The 12129-nt window shown below is 37.1% G+C and overlaps 1 protein-coding gene and 1 non-coding gene across 4 annotated transcripts in view; one reads left to right on the top strand and one right to left on the bottom strand.

The window, feature by feature from the left end:
- The window catches only part of Mid1 (midline 1), a 427052-nt gene that overhangs the window by 271538 nt on the left and 143385 nt on the right, over window positions 1-12129 (top strand). The window lies entirely within an intron of this gene.
- On the bottom strand, window positions 2626-2733 carry LOC132650177 (U6 spliceosomal RNA). Its single transcript, XR_009588569.1, has one exon. It is a non-coding gene; the product is annotated as a U6 spliceosomal RNA (small nuclear RNA).

Raw genomic sequence — 12129 nt, 5'->3', positions numbered from 1 at the left:
TATATTTTGTTTACTATGTTTAGGTAAGTGCCTTGAATCCCTGATCTCCCTGTGACTTTAAACATAAATGAATATTGGATTTTATCAAATGCTTTTTCAGCACCTAAGGACATTATTTTGTGTTTTTTTAATTTCAGTTTGTTTATATGGTGGATTATGTTGATGGATTTTCATATATGGAACTAATCCTGCATACATACCTGGGATGAAGCCTACTTGGTCATAGTGCATTATATCTTTCATGTATTCTTGGATTCTGTTTGCCAGTATATTTTTTTAAGTTTTCTTTCTTTTTTTGCATCAATGTTCATAAGTGAGATTGGCCTGAATTTCTCTTTCTTTGATGGGTCCTTGTAAGGTTTAGGTATCAAGGTGACTGGTGCTCCATAGAATGAATTTGCTAATGTTCTTTTTTTTTTTTTTTTTTGTGGAATAGTTTGATGAGTATTAGTGCTAGCTCTTCTTTGAAGATCTGGTAGAATTCTGTGCTGAAATCATATGGCCTTGGGCTCTTTTTGGATGGGAGACTTTTGATGACACCTTCTTTTTCCTCAGGGGTTATAGGAATATTTAACTTATTTACCTGATCTTTATTCAGCTTTGGTAAGTAGAATCAATCAAGAAAATTGTCCATTTCATTTATATTTTCAAATTTTGTGTCATATAGGCTTTTGAAGTAAGAGCTAATGCTTGGTTTGGATTTCTTCAGTGTCTGTTGCTGTGACACCTTTTCATTTCTGATTTTGTTTTTTGGGGTAGTGTCTCTCTGCCTTTTAGTTAATTTGACTAAGGGTTTATCTATCGTGTTGATTTTCTCAAAGAACCAGCTCTTGGTTTCATTGATTCTTTGAATTGTGTTATTTGTTTCTAATGTATTGATTCCAGCCCTGAGTTTGATGATTTCCAGCTGTCTACTCCTCTTAGGTGTGTCTGCTTCTTCTTTTTTTCTAGGGCTTTCAGGTGAGCTTTTAAGTTTCTTGAATGAGTTGTTTTGAATTTTTTCTTGAACAGACTTAGTGTTATGTATTTTCTTCTTAACACTGCTTTCATTGTGTCCTATAAGTTTGGGTATGTTGTGCCTTAATTTCAATTGAATTCTAGGAAGACTTTGATTTCTTTCTTTATTTCTTCCCTGACCCAGCTGTCATCGAGTAGCAGGTTGTTCAGTTTCCATGTGTGTTTAGGCTTTTTGCTATTTTTGTTGTTGTTGATGATTAGCTTCAGTTCACGATGATCAGATAGGATGCAAAGGATTATTTCAATTTTCCTGTATCTGTTGAGGCTTGCTTTGTGACCAATTATGTGGTCTATTTTGTAGAAGGTTCCAAGAGGTGCTGAGTAGAAGGTAAATTCTTTTGTGAGTGGGTAAACGGTTCTACAGATGTCTGTTAGGTCCATTTGATTCATGTCATGTGTTACTGTCAATGTTTTTTTGTTTGTTTGTTTGTTTTGTTTTTGTTTAATTTCTGTTTTGTTAACCTCTCCTTTGTTGAAGTCTGTCAGTAGTAATGTGTGGGGAATCTGTGTATGGTTCAAGTTTTATTAATGTTTCATTTACAAATGTGGGTACCCTTGTATTTGGGGCATAGATGGTCAGAATTGTGATGTCTTCCCGGTGGGATTTTACTTTGAGGAGTATGAAGTATCCATCCCCATCTCTTTTCATTAATTTTTGTTGAAATCTACTCCATTACATATTAGAATGTCTACCTCTGCTTGCTTTTTGCGTCCATTTGCTTAGAAAACTGTCCTTCAGCACTTCACTCTCAGGTAATGTCTATCTTTGGGACTTAGGTGTGTTTTTTGTATGCCACCAATTGTAGGTTCTTGTTCACAAATCCATTCTGTTAGTCTGTGTCTTTTCATTGGAGAGTTGAGTTCATTGATGTTGAGAGAGATTAATGACCAGTGACTGTTAGATGCTTTTATTTTGATGTTGGTTGTGGTAGTGTTCTCGTGTCCTTGGCTACTTTTAGTTTAGCTGTAGTGAGGTTATTAATTTCCTGTGTTTTCCTGTATGCAGTTAGCTTTCTTGGTTTGTTGTTTTCATTCTATTATCTTCTGTGAGGCTGAACTTGTGGGTAGGTATTGTTTGAATTTGTTTTTGTTGTTGAATATCTTGTTTTTTCCATCTATGATGACTGAGAGTGTTGCTGGTTATAGTAGCCTAGGCTGACATCTGTGTTCTCTTAGGGTCTGCATGATATCTATCGAGGCCCTTCTGGTTTTCATAGTCTCTGTTGAGAAGTCAGGTGTGACTCTCATTTCCTTGCATCTTTTAGTATTTTTCCTGTGTTGTGTATACTTACTGTTTTGATTATTAGGTGGTGGGAAGATTTTCTTTTCTGGTCTAATTTATAAGGTGTTCTGTAGGTGTCTTGCATACTTTTAGGCCTTTCCCTTAAATAGGGGAAATTTTCTTCAATTAATGTGTGAAAATATTTTCTGGGCCTTGGAGAAGGGAATCTTCTTTTTCCTCTATTCCTATTATTCTCAGGTTTTCTCATTTCATGTTGTCCTAGATTTCTTGGATGGTTTGTGTAAGGAATTTTTTAGATTTAACATTTTCTTTGATGGATACACCTTTTTCTTCCATTGTATGTTCTATAGCTCAGATTATTTTTTAAAAATATGGAATTCTTCAGAAATATGTGTGTCTTCCTTGTGCATGGACCATCCTATTTTTTTCTTTATAGTTCCAATTTTATGTGTATGTGCTGCCAAAGGTAGCACTTTTACATAGTTCTTAATCACATTAAAAAGGAAACATTTTGATAATATCAGAAAAAAGTTAAGTCTGCCATATAAATATGTTTTAAAAGTCATTAGAATCCTCTTGACAGTTCTAGAATTATCCTCATTGGTTACCAGTATTTTTGTGGTGCGTGTGTTAGAAGCAAGGAACTCATACATGCTAGGCAAATGCTCTATGATTCAACTACAATCATATCCCTACATTTTTTTTTTGTAAAGAATTTTTTTTCAGAAGTATTGCATCTCCCCAAAACTGTTTGAATCTTATCTTTTAGTTCAAAATCATCTTTATTTTAGGGCTAATCCACTCTAAGAAAATTGCTTCTTTTAAAGGACACTTACTATGTCCTGTCCTAAACCTTACCACAGGAGCTTGGAAGGTTGCTCAGTAGGTAAAGGCTTGCCTTCAGAGCTCGAGTACGAGAATATGGATTTGTAGAACTCACATAAAAACAATCAAGTCACCTCTAATTCTAGTACTTGAGAGGCAGAGAAAGGCTGTCCTGAGGCAATCTGGCCTGGATTACATAGCTGATTGGGGAACTGGATTTCAGTGAGCGACCTGCCCCAAGAACTAAAGTGGAGAACAATCTAGGAAGGCACCCAATGTCAACCTCTGGCTTACACATGCACATGCTCACTTATACACACATGCGTGCATACCACATGTACCTATACACACCAAAAAATAAAAATAAATAAATAAACCTTGTCACTTGCTTCAATGGGGAGGAATAGGGGTGGGAGGAAAGTAGGGGAGTGTTTCTTAACCTTCCCAAGCATTCTCTGGGCATGTTATTGATGCAATGGCAGCTCCTTTTTCCTCCCTTAATAAGTACCATTGGGATCTCATTCCTTCTGGCTTATTCTTACTAAAATGGTCTTCAAAACACACAATCAAAGCTTGTGTTAAAATTTTGCCTAACTAGGAAGGGGGTTTATTTTGAGATACTATTTGTCACTTCTTGCCATTGTCAATCAGATACTAACAGGAATTGTCAGACAACAGGGCCTTCCAGTTGTAACACATCTTTGACATTCACCAGTCTTGAGGCTCTGGTCTCAGGAATTCATTTCCCCCAGCACTCTTTCCACTTCTTCCATTTCCCTTCCCTATAATGGTACTTGCATGGTCACTGTTATTTTTAGTTTTGAATTAGCATCCTATAAAGCACACATTCAGGTACACAGCCTGAGGACTACATGTTGTGGCTTGAATGTGTCCACAATTTCACATGCTGGAAATTTAATTTCCAATACAGTTTTTTGAGAGGTGGTCAGGTGTTGCAAATTGGGGCCTGAATGAGTGGGTTTGGCCTTTTGTGCTCTTCTGCTGTCTGAGGACATAGGCTTTAAGGCACCATCTTGAAAACAGAGAACTAAGGTAATCTCTTGCATACATCTTGACCTGTGATTGCCTAGGCTATGCTACAGAAGTGTGAAAAAATATATTTCTGTTCTTTATACCATGCCCAATCAGTTTTGTTTCTAAAGAATTTTTTTAATTTTAATTTTATTTTTATTAATTACAGCTTATTCCCTTTGTATACTTGCTGTAACTCCCTCCCCATCTCCTTCCAAATCCCACCTTCTCTCCCTCTTCCTCTCCTATGCCCCTCCCCTAGTCCAATGATAGGGGAGGTTCTCCTCCCCTTCCATCTGACCCTAGTCTATCCTGTCTCATTTGGACTGGCTTCTTTGTCTTCCTCTGTGGACTGGTAAGGGTGTTCCACAGTCAGGTGGAGGTGATCAAAGAGCCAGCCCATGAGTTCATGCCAGAGATGGTACCTGTTCTATTATTGGGGAACCCTCTTGGACAATGAGCTGCCATGAGCTACTTCTGTGCAGGGGTTCTAACTTATCTCGATACATGGTCCTTGTTTAGATTATCAGTCTCAGAAAAGACCCTCTGTGCCCTGATTTTTTGGTTCTGTTGCTCTCCTTGTGAGGCTCCTGTTCCCTCCAGGTCTTTCTATTTCTTCCTTCTTTCATAAGATTCCCTGAACTCTGTCCAAAGTTTGGCTGTGAATCTAAACATATGTTTTGATACCCAGCTGGGTAAAGTCTTTCAGAGGCCCTCTGTGATAAGCTCCTCTCCTGTTTCCTGTTTTCTCCTTCTTTCGATGTCAGTCCCATTTGCCTTTCTGAATGAAGATTGAGAATCTTACCCAGGGTCCTCCTTCTTGACTGTCTTCCTTAGGTGTATAGATTTTAGTATGATTATCCTATATTATATGTCTAGTGTCAACTTATAAGTGAGTATATACCATGTGTGTCTTTCTCCTTCTGAGACACCTCACTCAGGATCTTTTCTAGGTCCCACCATTTGCCTGCAAATTTCATGATTGCTTTGTTTTGAATTGCTGAGTAGGATTCCATTGTGACAATGTACCAAAATTTTTGTATCCATTCCTCATCTGAGGGACATCTGGGTTGTTTTCAGATTCTGGCTATAACAAATAAAGCTCTCCGAACATGGTTGAGCAAATGTCCTTGTTGTATACTTGAGGATGTTTTGGTTATATGCCTAGGAGTGGTATGGCTGGATCTTGAGGAAAAGCTATTCCTAATTGTCTGAAAAAGCACGAGATTGATTTCCAAAGTGGTTGTACAAGTTTACATTCATATCAGCAACAGAGGAGGGTTCCTCCTTCTCCATATCCTTTCCAACATGTGTTTCACTTGAGTTTTTGATCGTAGCCATTCTGATGGGTATAAGTTAAAATGTCAGAGTCATTTTGATTTGCATTTCCCTGATGTCTAAGGGTGTTGAGCATTTCTTTAAGTATTTCTCTGTCATTCTATATTCCTCTACAGAGAATTCTCTGTTTAGCTCTGTATCCCATTTTTTATTGGCTTACTTGATTTGTTGCTGTTTAACTTCTTGAGTTTTTTATATATTCTGGGTATTAGCCCTCTGTCAGATATACGGTTGGTGAAGATCCTTTCCCAGTCTGTATAGGCTGTTGTTTTGTTCTGATGACAGTGTTTTTTCAGTTTCATGAGGTCCCAATTATTAATTGTTGATCGTAGAGCATGAGGTGTTGGTATTCTGTTCAGGAAGTTGTCTCCTGTGCCAATGAGTTCAAGGCTCTCCTCCACTTTTTCTTCTAACATGTTTAGTGTGTCTGTTTTTATATTGAGGTCTTTGATACATTTAGGTTTTAGTGTTGTGCAGGGTGATAAGTATGGATATATTTTCACCTTTCTGCATGTAGACATCCAATTAGACCAGCACCATTTGTTGAAGTTTCTTTGCTATAGAAATATAAACTAGCCTAAGACATGATGGTTTCTATTTTCTTGGGCCATCCTTTTCAAATCACATTGGTAAAATAAATCTGGAAGTTACTCTTATCAAATAATGCATCATCATGCTTTTTCAAACAGTAAATTGTAAAGGATGGACTTTAATGCTCTTGAGAAAAAAATCTGTAGTTGATGTCTGAAGTTAAGTATTTAATAATTAAAGAGATAAAATTATAACTTCTACTTAAATGCTGGAAAGTTTTATATTAAAATTAAAATATGTCTATAGTCATACCACCCTGAACATGCATGATCAAATCTGAAATGCAGGTGTTTTCTCTTTTTTATTGGAAAGGTTAAAGCCAGAATATCTAGAAAGACCACACAAATATAAGTTGAAATATTGTCTTCTGCTAAAATTGTCCATGTACACCTGTCAATTTTATTTTACATTATTCTGTTAACTTCTTTCATATTATATATGAGTCTTTAAAACAATTACATTACTTTCCTAAGATGTTTGTTTTTTATTTTCTTCATTAAAATTTAAGTTCTCTTGGGACAGGTCTTGGTTCTCATACTTACTACCACATTGCTAATGTCTAGACTGCAGATGGCAAGCCAAAAAAAAAAAAATCAATACAAAACAAAACAATCCAAATTTCTGTGGCATAAAATACCGAATTTTATCTTCTTTTTATTTCAATAGCAGTAAGCTTACAATTAAATATGGTTAGTTAAAGATTCATCCTACTCTCTCACACATTATCTATCTATCTCTGTCTATCTATCTATCTAAAGATTTATTTGTTATTTATACAACATTCTGCCTGCACACTAGATGTTACTATAGATAGTTATAAGCCACCGTGTGGTTGCTGGGAATTGAACTCAGGACCTTTGGAAGAACAGCAAGTGTTCTTAACCTCTGAGCCATCTCTTCAGCCTGTCTCTTACATGATTTTATGTGGTGTATTTGCGTACTTATGTGTATGCATTAAGCATGAATGTAGAGTCTGAGGTGTCTTGCTCTATCAGTTTCTTTTTTCTAATTTTTTTTATAATTTTATTTTTCTCATTAGTTACATTTTGTTAATTCTGTATCCCAGCTGTATCCCTCCTTCCCTCCCCAATCCCACCCTCCCTCCCTCATCTCCTCCCTGCCCCTTTCCAAGTCCACTGATTTGGGAGGACCTCCTCCCCTTTCATATGACTCCGTTTTGTCAGGTATTTTCAGGACTGGCTGCAAAGTCCTGCTCTGTGGCCTAACAGTACTGCTCCTCCCTTGGGAGGTGGGGAGGTCAAAGAGCCAGTCATTGAGTTCCTGTTAGAAATAGTCCTTGTTCCCCTTACTATGGGAACCAATTGATTACTGAGCTATCACGGGTCACATCCTAGCAGAGGTTCTAGGTTTTATCCTCTCATGGACTTTGGTTGAGTGTCCATCTCAGAAAAGACCCTGTGCCCAGATATGTTTGGTTCTTGTGGAGCTCTATCAGTTTCAATGTTATTTGTTGAAACAGTGTCTCTTCCTGAACCTGAAGCTTTCTCTTTTGGCTAGGCTTGCTGATTGGCCATTGCACTCCAAGAATCTGCTGATTTCCAACCCAAACATGGGACAGCAAACATTTATGATTACCTAAACGTTTAGGTGTATATTGGGAATTTGAACTCATGCCTTCTTCTTTTCATAGCAAATGCCCCTACCACATAACCATCTCCCCAGCCCTTTTTCGCCCATGCTCTTCAAACTACTTTGGTACAGATTAGATTGCTGATATTTGAGGTTACATCCAGGCTTATTTGAGACCATGAAAGATTTTTTTTTAACAGCTTTGGATTATTTGGGGAAAATCTATAAGTAGGGCTTCCTTGATCTATGTTAGTTTTCCTGTGGTTGTAGCTGACTTTAAAGGGTGGTGTAATGGAGAGGTTGGTCTTGGTAGTAACAATCTTATTGCTTTCTTGCAAACTTCTTTTACCTCCACACTTCATTGACATAACGGTCATTTGGTGCTAGGTAAGAGTCTGCTTCTACTGTAACTGCTAGAAAGCCTGCTGGTGACCTGAATTTGATATGCCACTGTTAGTCTGACCCACGGGTGGAGACAGGAACCATGTGCATTGACCAGTAAATTTCCAGAGATTTCTCAGATTTTTGTAGCTGTTGAGAGTGGGATGACTGTCTTTGCTGTAGAAAATTTTTAAGAATTTTTTTTTTCACAGCAGAAAGTCTCACAGAAGAGAGATAGTGTCTTCCTCCTAGGCTTGGGAGTCATTCTTACACTCCACAATACAAGATTCCCGATTCTTAAGACTTGAGTTGCTGAGCTGTTGTACCCTGCTATGTGCAATGGGTACACTAGATGAAACTTGGGGGACAAAGGGAAAGAAGACCTTGAAGCACATAATATTTGCTGTGCCTTGAAAGCTGCTTTTCTAACTCTAATCCCAGAGTCTCATGCATCCATGTAAGCTGAAGGCTGACTGATTAGCTTAGAAACAAGAAAAAAAAAAAAAAAACAAAAACAAAAACAAACACTTCATTCTGTTAAGAAGGAAAGTATTCATAAGATATGGAGAGTTTCTATAAGTATGAAAGACAGAATATCAAACAGTTCCTTATCTGCCTCTTCAAGGAAATGTCAGAGTCCAGGTTTGAACTCAAGATTATCTGCTCTCAAGGTATCCATACTTTAATATGGTGTCACATTGATGGGATTGGCTCAAAATTAGACGAAAGGCACCTGGGCCCAAGTTCAAGGTATAGATTAAAGTTTTCTGACAGTACAACAGAGAAAGCAGATTATCAGTCATCTGAAAAAGAAAGGACAGAGTGGGAAAGGGAAACAAGGTGAATAGCCTTGGAATCTAGACAAGTGGAAAAAGATGGAAATTTCTAATGCTATGCAAACATTTCACTTATATTTCAGAATTCATTTAGCTTAGAGACTGCAGTGATAATAATAAGTTAAATTCAATAAGTGTCATGAGCTTGAATTATGTCTTATAAAACAAGTCATCACATTAACAGGCTTTGGAAAATTTGCACCATTTTGATTTGCCAAAACCTGTATACTATAATTAGTTACTTTAATTGTTCTCAGTGCAGTGCTTATTACATGGTTTCCCTGGGAATTCTTAAGAGTTACCTGTAAAGTTTAAGTTAAGGGGACTGAGGTGATGGTTCAGTTGTCAAAGTTCTTGCTGTGTAAGCATGGTGACCAGTGTTTGGATTCCAAGAAATCACATAAAAAGATATCCATAGTCCCAGTGCTATGGAGGCAAAACACAAGTTGATCCTTGGAGCTAAATGGCCAGCCAGTAAGTGCCATGTTAAATGAGAGACACCTACTCAAAAATAATAAATAGATAGATAGATAGATAGATAGATAGATAGATAGATAGATAGATAGATAAGATAGAGAAAAACTGAAGATATCTAACATCAACCTCTGTCCTCCACCCACATGTATTCACATATGTATGCATACACTCATATACTCACGTATAGATATTCTAATGATCACACACACACACACACACACACACACACACATAGAAATACCTATACATATACACAAAGTTAAGAACATAGTGTGAAAAGAGAGTCTTTTTTGGCAAAAATTCAATTTCCTTGTATGTAAGTTTTTTGATAAACCTGGTATCTTTATTTTATACAGGGTAAAACATAGCTCTAGAAACTGCAGGAAGTATAATATGGGTTCAAAAGAAAGGGATTTAATGAAATTTGGAAGCAGTTTTAATTTTATGGTACTTTAAATTACTTGTCTATGTGTAACCCAATTTTATTGCCCCACATGTAAACATCTATGCTTCCCTGAAAAGTTACAGTTTATCCACTGGCATTTCAGTGTGGCAAAAAGTGTTTTTGCTCCTATTTCTTTGAGAAGTCTCCCTCTTGCCTTTGTTCTGTACAGATAGTCCTGATACTGTTGTTAATATCCTGTTTTCATCTGTCAGGGCTGTTGTCCTTTTCATTGCCATGTTCCCATAGTTCCTGGTCTTTCATGTGGTGCCTTACAATAACAATTGAGAACAAAAGAATCACTCCTCTTTTGGTTGCCTTAAAAATGGATGGGTGTGTTGGGGGGGAGTGCTCTCTCCTCTGACTGTAGGGCTTCAGTGATCACACAAAATGTTCCTAATGGTTAACCAGGAGATGCAGATGAAGGTTCGTTTTCTTTGCATTTTTAGATTACAGAGTAACTTCAGGATATTGAGAGTATGAATGTTTTGTGTGTGGCTACCTTTGAAGTTGAGAGGGTAAAGCAAGTTTTCTCCTTTTACAATTTCTCTGTTTCTCTCTGTGTCCCTCTGTCTCTCTGTGTCTCTCTGTTTCAGTCTATGCCTCTGTCTCTCTCTCTCTGTGGGTATTTGTGGAGGTCAGGGAGATTGAGGACAATTTTCAGAAGTCACCTCTCTTTAATGCCAGAAATTAAACTCAAATCATCAGACTTAGTGGCAAGTGCTTCTACCGGCTGAGCCACATTACCTGCCCAGAAAAGCAATGTTTTGGTGTATGAAGGATATTATATTAGGTAGTTTCCCCATCTATTCATGCAACAAGAATCAGTTACTCTGTAGTACTCATTAAGAAAAGAGGATTTGTTTCTGCTGCTGAACAACTGTAAGCATTCCAGTGTTCAGAAAACAATCTGAACATTCAGTGGGGTAGCTAGGAAGAACTCAGCCTCCTAGAAAAGTAAGGGGCAGGGAGGAGATGAGGAAGGGAGGGTGGGATTGGGAGGGAATGAGGGAGCAGGTTACAGCTGGTATATAAAGTTAATAAACTATTACTAATATTTAAAATATGAAAAAATAAAAGTATTATATAGGCAAAGTAAAAAAAAAAAAAATAGTGTCCCAAAGTAGTCAGGAGTTTTCCAGTTTTCCAATCTGCTTGCAAAAGCCTGGTTCAAGTGTCTTAAGGAGGATAGATCTCTCATACCATCTTACTAATATCAAAGTGACTTTTGACAGATTTGAGCTGGGTGCCATTTTTAGATAAATAACCATTATCTATATATGTTTCTGTCTTTGCACAGAAAAGTGTTTCTGTAATATAGGAAGGATAAACAAACTGGGTGACTTACAGATAATAAATTTCAAGTAATTTTCTAAAGGTGCTTTTGCATATGTGTGTGAATGTATATACCTGCTTACACATATACAATTACCAATTCCATTAAATACACACACATGATTTTATAGATTTACAGTTCTATGGATATATGTATAAATGCCTACCCAAATACAAACATGCATGGAAAAACACTCAAGGAAGGCATCATTATGTGCTCTTCATCAATGGGTGGTTTTAAAGAAATGAGTAGCTTTGATGTCTGCCAGCACTATGATGTAGGTCCACTCATCTGAAGTTTCAATCATAGACCTCCTGCTAGGAGACAAGCTGTGACATGTCCTCTCTGTCTTCTTTCTCTTTGTAGCCTATCACTATAGTCAGACCCAAATTCTTGTATGAAAGCCAGAAAATTCTAGAGTAGAACTAGTCATTTTCAGTGTAATATAAAATGCATGCTATTTGCCTTTAAAATTGAATTGGCTTGGCCAAGCATGGTGACACACACCTTTAATCCTTTAGTGCTTGGAAGCAGAGGGATTAAGATCATAAATTCCAGGCCAGCCTTGACTACAAAGCAAGACTGGGTTTGTTTGTTTGTTTTTAAAGGAAAAGAAGAAGAAAGCACCCAGGATGTTTTGCTTCTTAAAATGAACCACAATACATAAAACATGAAATATTTGAGACCCTCTGACTGTGAGAAATCTCAACTAAAGCCAACAAGTTATTTATTTGAAAATATTATAAAATGTGTGGTTGGTGTTTCCTATTGTTTCTTCATGGGTGGAATAAACGTTTTGTTTCCTCCTGATGCTTCAGCTTGAGCCATTCAGGCTGATTTTCACCACACTGCCAGAATACAGACAAGTTTAAACCTCATAAATGTTAACAACTTTAGTGCTATGTTCACAGATGATTTTTTTCCTTAATCTTTGATGAAAAGTTACTTAACTTTCTATTTGATAATACAAATATATGTCCTTGGTGTACCACATGGATGTCTTAAGGAAATCATCTTTGTT

Source organism: Meriones unguiculatus, chromosome X (genome assembly GCF_030254825.1).
Source record: "Meriones unguiculatus strain TT.TT164.6M chromosome X, Bangor_MerUng_6.1, whole genome shotgun sequence".
Taxonomy (NCBI): domain Eukaryota; kingdom Metazoa; phylum Chordata; class Mammalia; order Rodentia; family Muridae; genus Meriones; species Meriones unguiculatus.
This window is presented reverse-complemented; position numbering and strand designations above follow the sequence as displayed.